Consider the following 6,413-nt stretch of genomic DNA (forward strand, 5'->3'; position numbering starts at 1 on the left):
TTCACAAAACCTCCACCTTGACTCCCAGTGAAGAAACCAGTATGATTCAGCAGAGGACACGGAACTAAAAGTCAGGACTCTCACCATGGCAGATGTTCATAAAAGATCTTGACTGATATTCATGCCAAAGGTTTGAGTTTGTATGAAATCACTGGATGAGAATTACATGCAAAAGTGAAGAAGAGCTTTTGCACCTTGAAGGAAACCTATAAAATGCATTTCAAATACGAGTCTATGAGCTAGGCAGAAGAAAGCATGATGGGAACAACCAATATAGAAAAAGGAAAACCAAAGTTTTAGAAGCAAAGGACTGCTGTGAGTCTGCAAAAAGGAATCAGGCCACTAGTGCAGACAGGATGGAGGGGAATAGGCTAATGACCATCATATCTGAGTGAGAAAGAAGACTGCAGGAGCAAACCATATTTCATGGGAGTACTGCGATTGTGAAGAATGACTATTGCTGGCAGAATCTGTGTACAGATAATTACTTCAGCAAGAGTTAGACTGTGTTACAGTGCTCATTGCACAGACTGAATTACTGCTGCAATGCAGCATTGTGTTCTTTGGCGGAAATAAGAATACGTACCGTAGCCTTTTTGCCTAGTCAAGCCCATTTTTATCTATCTACTGAAGCAGCCATTATGCTGCTCTTCAGCATGAACTACATGATCTAGCATTTTGCCCTAGCTAGTTTAATACAGCCTGTCAGTAACAGATATAGGTTCAATAGGTACTTAATCATAATTAAAGATAATTATATTCTATACAAAGAAACTTACATTTCTCTGCATTCTTCAGTGATGTTATCTGAGACGCGCTAATGCATGTTACACATACTACGTTACATTGTAAAAAAATAAGAGCTCTTTGGGCTACGAGAGACTTGAAAGCATCAGAAAACATGAATGTTTTTGATTCTGGTGTCTCTATACAATTAATCATTTAGACTATAGCAAAACTATTTAAACACACAAGACTAAATTCACACCTGCTGCAAATACGAGTAGTTATACAGACTTCAGTGACATTGCATCTGTTTCATATTGCTGGGAAATTTGTCCTCAGTTCCTAGATGAAGACCCTGCACATTCTCAAATGCAGACAATTTCTCTCCCACATTAGTCTCCTTAAATTTTAGTTACAGGAGAACACTTTCTACTATTATAAGACAAACACAACGATTTGACAAAAATAGTAAGATTTCTTTCTTGGAATAGTTCATTGTCATTAGATTTGATCTTAACAGCTTGTATAACTTCTTCCAAATCACTGGCCCAACAGCAATATCTAAGAGAGAGAACGTTACAACCTAGAGCTCTTGAATGTCTTTTTTTTCTTTTCATTGCATGTTATCTCTAAAGACTTTATTGGCCTTACTGTAGTTTCTCATCCGCTTTCACAGATTTCTCAGTATTTTCTTCTCACAAATCAACTTCACTGAAATACTTCACAGACTTACATGATGTGCTAACTGTAATTTCCTATTCAGACGGAGAAAACGTATCGCTTGTTCTGCAGTCTTTTCTTATATGTACTTTATTGAAGGAACAAATTCAGTAGTTACCACTCCTCCAGCTGAAGCTGAGTGAAGTAATCTCAGCAATTCTAATACTCCACCCTTGATTGGTCAAGCTCCAAAGGCATAACTGCTGGCAACTTGAAACAAAATCTCCATTTTCTAAGTTCACCATATAAGCTACAAGAGGACTGCAACTTTGTTATAAAATCTTACCACATTTCTGAGAAGTGAGAGGATATGAAAGTATATTAAATATTTCATTAAAGTACTGAAGTTACTTAAGTTGCAAAATCAAGTACTGAAAGTTAGACATTACCAGATATATAGTTGCTCTGAGACCTTAATTCTCTGCCCTCTGTGCTTCGGAATAGTTCAGTAAGTAAATCAAGCTGTCCTTGGGAAGAATTTATGTGATTATTTCTTTGTCTGTTTTTTATACATAAGCAAAGAAGCTGAACTGTTCATAGATAGGTTAGCAGAAATCTTGCTTCTCCTCAAATCTGATTATTTAATTTCATGATATAAATCATGCTTTCAAGTTATGTTACAGTAAATCCCTATGTCTTTAAAAGAAAATGATTAATACCAATTCCACTATAGAAAAATCCAACACTGTAAACGTCCTATTCCAGTTTCCCATCCCTTCTCCATTTTGGCTTAAGAAGAGCATGCTGAATCATTAGCACTGCAGTACACATTTCGGACACTTGAAATGCAAAAATAATATCATTTGCCAGCAGCAAAAAAATATTTTTCCAAAGTGGGAAACAGACTACTGTTATGAGTTAGATTCAAGGTGTTGCTGTACACAGCGTTACATAAGCTTCTTCTTTTCTTTCTCCCATACAGAAAATAAGGAACCCCTAGTCTTAAGAGTGAAAGATAACAATGAAGATCTCTATTTCAGTGTAGGCTAATGGGAAGCTCAGCCCAGTTACTGCCATTGCCTAAAGCAACTGTTCTGGCAGTTACCATTGCTCTTTCACACTACTTTGTATGGCTTGTCAGGTTTTGTGCATCCAGCTCTTCAGTAGAATAGTACTCAGTTACCATTTGTCGATGATACTTCTTTTCCTAAGTTATTCAAGAACATTTCCTGAGTAATGGCAAGGTTACTTTCAATCAAATTTCAAGGAAGAAGGGAGTTGCTTAAGTTTTAAGATGCCACCTGCTGATAAGTCAAAGTTATTCTGCAACCAACTGAGAATTCAGAGATCTTTAAAGTCACATGGAAAAGCTGCTACTGGTATTACCATTTTTTACAATCCATTGCCATGCCGACCTATAAACTTTATGAGCAAAGGATCCAAAACTGTTCTTCCAAAATCAACAGGGGTTTTTTTGTCTTTTGGAGCAAGAACATTATTCCTTGATATAAGCGAAATAGTCAGTGCAACAGAAAGTAGCTGGGGACACAGGTGAACGTGTCCTTAATGTTGTGGACACTTTTGGTTGTACACTAAAGAATTTCAGAAAAAAATCTGTCTCCCCAAAAAGATTCCTACCACAAATACTTCCCAAGTGATGTAATCCCATACCACTTGAGCAGCAACTACTCCAATATATCTTAACAACGCAATTTATACCAAAAGGAATACCTGTAATTGTAGACTGTGTTTCTGAATAACCTGTGATTTTTTTTTTCTTTTCTGGTAAATTCAACACTTTAACAGTTTTGTGCATACAGACTTTTGCAATATACAGCAGACAGCTGACAGAGTTGTTCAATCTATATGGTCCTCATCTGCACTACTACTTTTTCGCTTGCTTGCCTGTAAGAAAAAAGAAAACTGTAAGAATGACAAGACACTAAAGGTCAAGAGGAGTCAAGCTTACACTGCTAAACTACTTTCAAGATGCCTTAGCAGTTTCACTTACTCAGTTTCACTATTGGTGGCACATCTGAACAGCTATGAAATGGATTGGTTTTTCACAGATCAAAATGAATGGGATTTTTTTGTTCTTGAATCTGAAGTGAATCTGAGCCCAAAGGGATTGTTTGATAGGCACCAAATGAAGGCTGTAATTCTAACATTATCTTAATATGGTCTATGTGTAAACCAAAATCTCGTATATTAGCCAAGACAAAATTAAGCAATCTTTTCCTAAGTATTTTTTGAAGTTTCCTTTTTAATGAGATGTTGATAATGGGAAACACACTACTAAACAGAAAAAAAATGGAGTATGTTGTCATCATTTTTTAATCAAATGGAGTAAGCTGTCTGCATAATACATCCAGTGCACGTGTACATAACATCAGATAACAAAATCTTTACTTCACTTATACATTTCTTTGGAGGGGCAAACAGAGGTTTGGATCTCTGTCCTACAGTATGTCACAATGACATATTCATGGTGACGTACTATTTAAAAATAATTAGGCTTCTCTTAGAAATCAATACTACGGCAGTGAGCTTGTTATGTAGCAATACCACACAGAAAATAAAATGGCTGATGAGGATGAGGTCTTGACTACATCTTTTACAAATAAAACAAAGTGCAATTTACTTAAATGGAACAAATCCCATTGCAACCTCTCATGTGGCAGCTCAGTGTGACAGTGCGGACATATTTCAACCACCTCATTTACCTCCACAACAAAAGCAAAGCCTTGCAAAGAAATTCCAGTTCGCTCTAATACTAGCAAAATTGGAACAAAATCAGCCAATATGGGCATGGGAAATAGGAAGAATTAATAAGAAAATGGAAAACGGGAAAAAAAAAAATCACCGGGAGAAGACTGTAGGTATGAATCCACCCTGTGGATACGCCGTAGTACACAGAGGACTGCAACCATTAAAATACTGAACAGAAGGTAAATCCAAGACGCATGAAGGTTGAGAAAAGGTCCTCATTACCATACCCACCCAAACATGGCTGACACCAGGGTGCACCAGCCCCCAGCCCGCCGGGGCTGCTCCAGCCTGCGCGGGGCGAGGGATGCGGGTGGCGGCGGTGGGAGGAACCTGTGGCGGTCCCCGCCGGGCGACGCCCACGCTCCGCAGCAACAATGCAGCGCCCGGGCAGCCGCCGGTCTTCCCCACCTACCTCCCGCGCCTCCACCCAGCCCTCAAACGCGGCGACCGCAGCCCTCGCCCTGCTGCGACTCTTCCCTCTGCCTGGCACGCTGCCGCCGGCACAAGGCGGGGATGGACGCCCGCGGGCCGCTCCCGGAGTAGCTGCGATATTCCTGCTCCCTCATCTGCCGGAACGGCGAGGCTCGTCCCGCTCCCTGCGAGCCCGGAGCCGCCCGCGCAGCGAGGCGCATAAACGCGGTGCTCCCGTGATGGAGACAGCCCTCGCCCCCGCTCCCCCTGAAACACGCGCTACACATACATTTAAGGTGTTCTACGCAACAGGCGGGAGATGAATGAAATTTCTATCACTCGTGGTAGGAAAAGGATGTAAATTCCCCGCCCCCCCCCAATAATAATAATTGTAAAGAGAGCCCCGTACATCCTTATAACCCACCGCTGAGTTAAAACACATGGGCGGCTTCCAGCGGGCGCTCGCTATTGTCTCCCGAGGGGCCGCCTCTCTCCCCGCGAGCGAGAGGCTGGCGCCGGGACGAAGGCCGTCTCCCCGGCGCGGGGGGCGCTGGGGGAAGCCCCCTGCGCCCCGCAGGGAAGCGGACACCGGGCGGAAAGGGACCCCCCCCGCCCCACGCACATCCTGCCCCTTCCCGCCCGGCGACACAAGCGAGGCGGCGGGCCGGCCGTGCTCCCCCGCGCCCCCAGCCGCACGGCAGGGCTGGGAAAGCGCGGATGGCGGCGGCGCCCAGCCCGCCCGCCCTCCGCAGCCGCCGCTCCGCGCGGCGGGCGCCGCCGCCTTCCTTTGCCTTGCCTTGCCTTGCCTTGCCATGCCATGCCATGCCATGCCATGCCATGCCTTGCCTTGCCTTGCCTTACCTCCGCCCGCGGGGCTCGCCGGGCGCCAGCTGCGGGAAGGGGGGGGGGGGGCCGGGTGCCCCCGCGGGCGCGGGCTGGCGAGCGGGACCGGGCGGGCGCGGGGCTCAGCGGCGCGCAGGCGGCGGCGGCGGCAGGCACATGTGCCCAGCCCTCGCTGCGACGGCGTTTAAAGACAGACATAAAAGCGGCGGGGGGAGAGGAAGGGGGAGGGCAGCGCCGGGCCGGGGGAGCCGCACCTCCTGACGCAGGGAGGAGCGCCCCCACCCCCCCGCCCGCAGCCGCATCTCCTTCGCCGGCGGCGGGCGGAGAGGAGGCAGAGGCGGCAGCGGGAGGAGGAGGAGGAGGAGGCGGAGGGGGGAGAGGCTCGCCGGCCCCGCCGCCGCGCCTTGTGGCCGTGCTCCGGCACCGCGGGCGCGCCGTCCCTTGCCGCCTCCCGCCCGGACGCGTGGCGGCCCCCGGTTCCCGTGTGCCGCACACATGGGCTGCGAGCGGCCGGCGGTGCCGCCCGTGGCCCTCCCTTGGCCTCGTGTTGGCGGGGTAGCGGGGCACAGGCGGGGAGGTGGCCTGCGGGGTGGCCTGGAGGCGGGAAGCAGGCGCACGGTTGTGAGCTATCTTGGAGAAAATGGAGGTTTTTCCGAAAGAAGGGGGTGAGTGGGAGTGAGGGGTGTGGGCCTGAGGAAGGAAGAGGGGTCGGTCAGGAGCAGGGGGGCGGCAGCGGCGGGTACACCTGCGTGCTGCAGGCCGGGAGGCAGCTGGGGGGACGAGGTATGGAGGCCTGGCGGTGGCGAGACTGAAGGGATGGAGGGAGACGGTGAGGAGAATGGAAGGCACCGACCGGCACCCCTGGTGATGGTGCACAAGTCTTGTATCCCAGACTTTTACTGCTGCCGCAACCGCATGAAGATCATGTTTAACACCCCCCCCCCCAACTTTCTGTCATTAAGTCTGTCCACTGCCCTTCTACCAGTTGGGGTTTTTTTTTTGCT

At 47.5% G+C, this 6,413-nt stretch overlaps 1 protein-coding gene across 4 annotated transcripts in view; it reads right to left on the bottom strand.

The window, feature by feature from the left end:
• SLC6A15 (solute carrier family 6 member 15) overlaps nt 1–5,462 on the bottom strand; it is a 38,428-nt gene extending 32,966 nt beyond the window's left edge. The window contains exons 1-2 of one of the 4 annotated variants that reach the window (XM_076333854.1): nt 5,428–5,462; nt 3,118–3,291 (exon numbers count right to left, since the gene is read on the bottom strand). The gene's annotated coding sequence lies outside the window, so the exon portion shown is untranslated. Of the gene's footprint in view, nt 1–3,117; nt 3,292–4,386; nt 4,446–4,567; nt 4,673–5,427 lie in introns of those variants that run through there. The other 3 variants (XM_076333863.1, XM_076333844.1, XM_076333872.1) reach the window with 3 other exon arrangements.
• Between the last annotated feature and the right edge of the window lie 951 nt (nt 5,463–6,413).

This window comes from Aptenodytes patagonicus, chromosome 1, assembly GCF_965638725.1.
Source record: "Aptenodytes patagonicus chromosome 1, bAptPat1.pri.cur, whole genome shotgun sequence".
NCBI classification, from domain to species: Eukaryota; Metazoa; Chordata; class Aves; order Sphenisciformes; family Spheniscidae; genus Aptenodytes; species Aptenodytes patagonicus.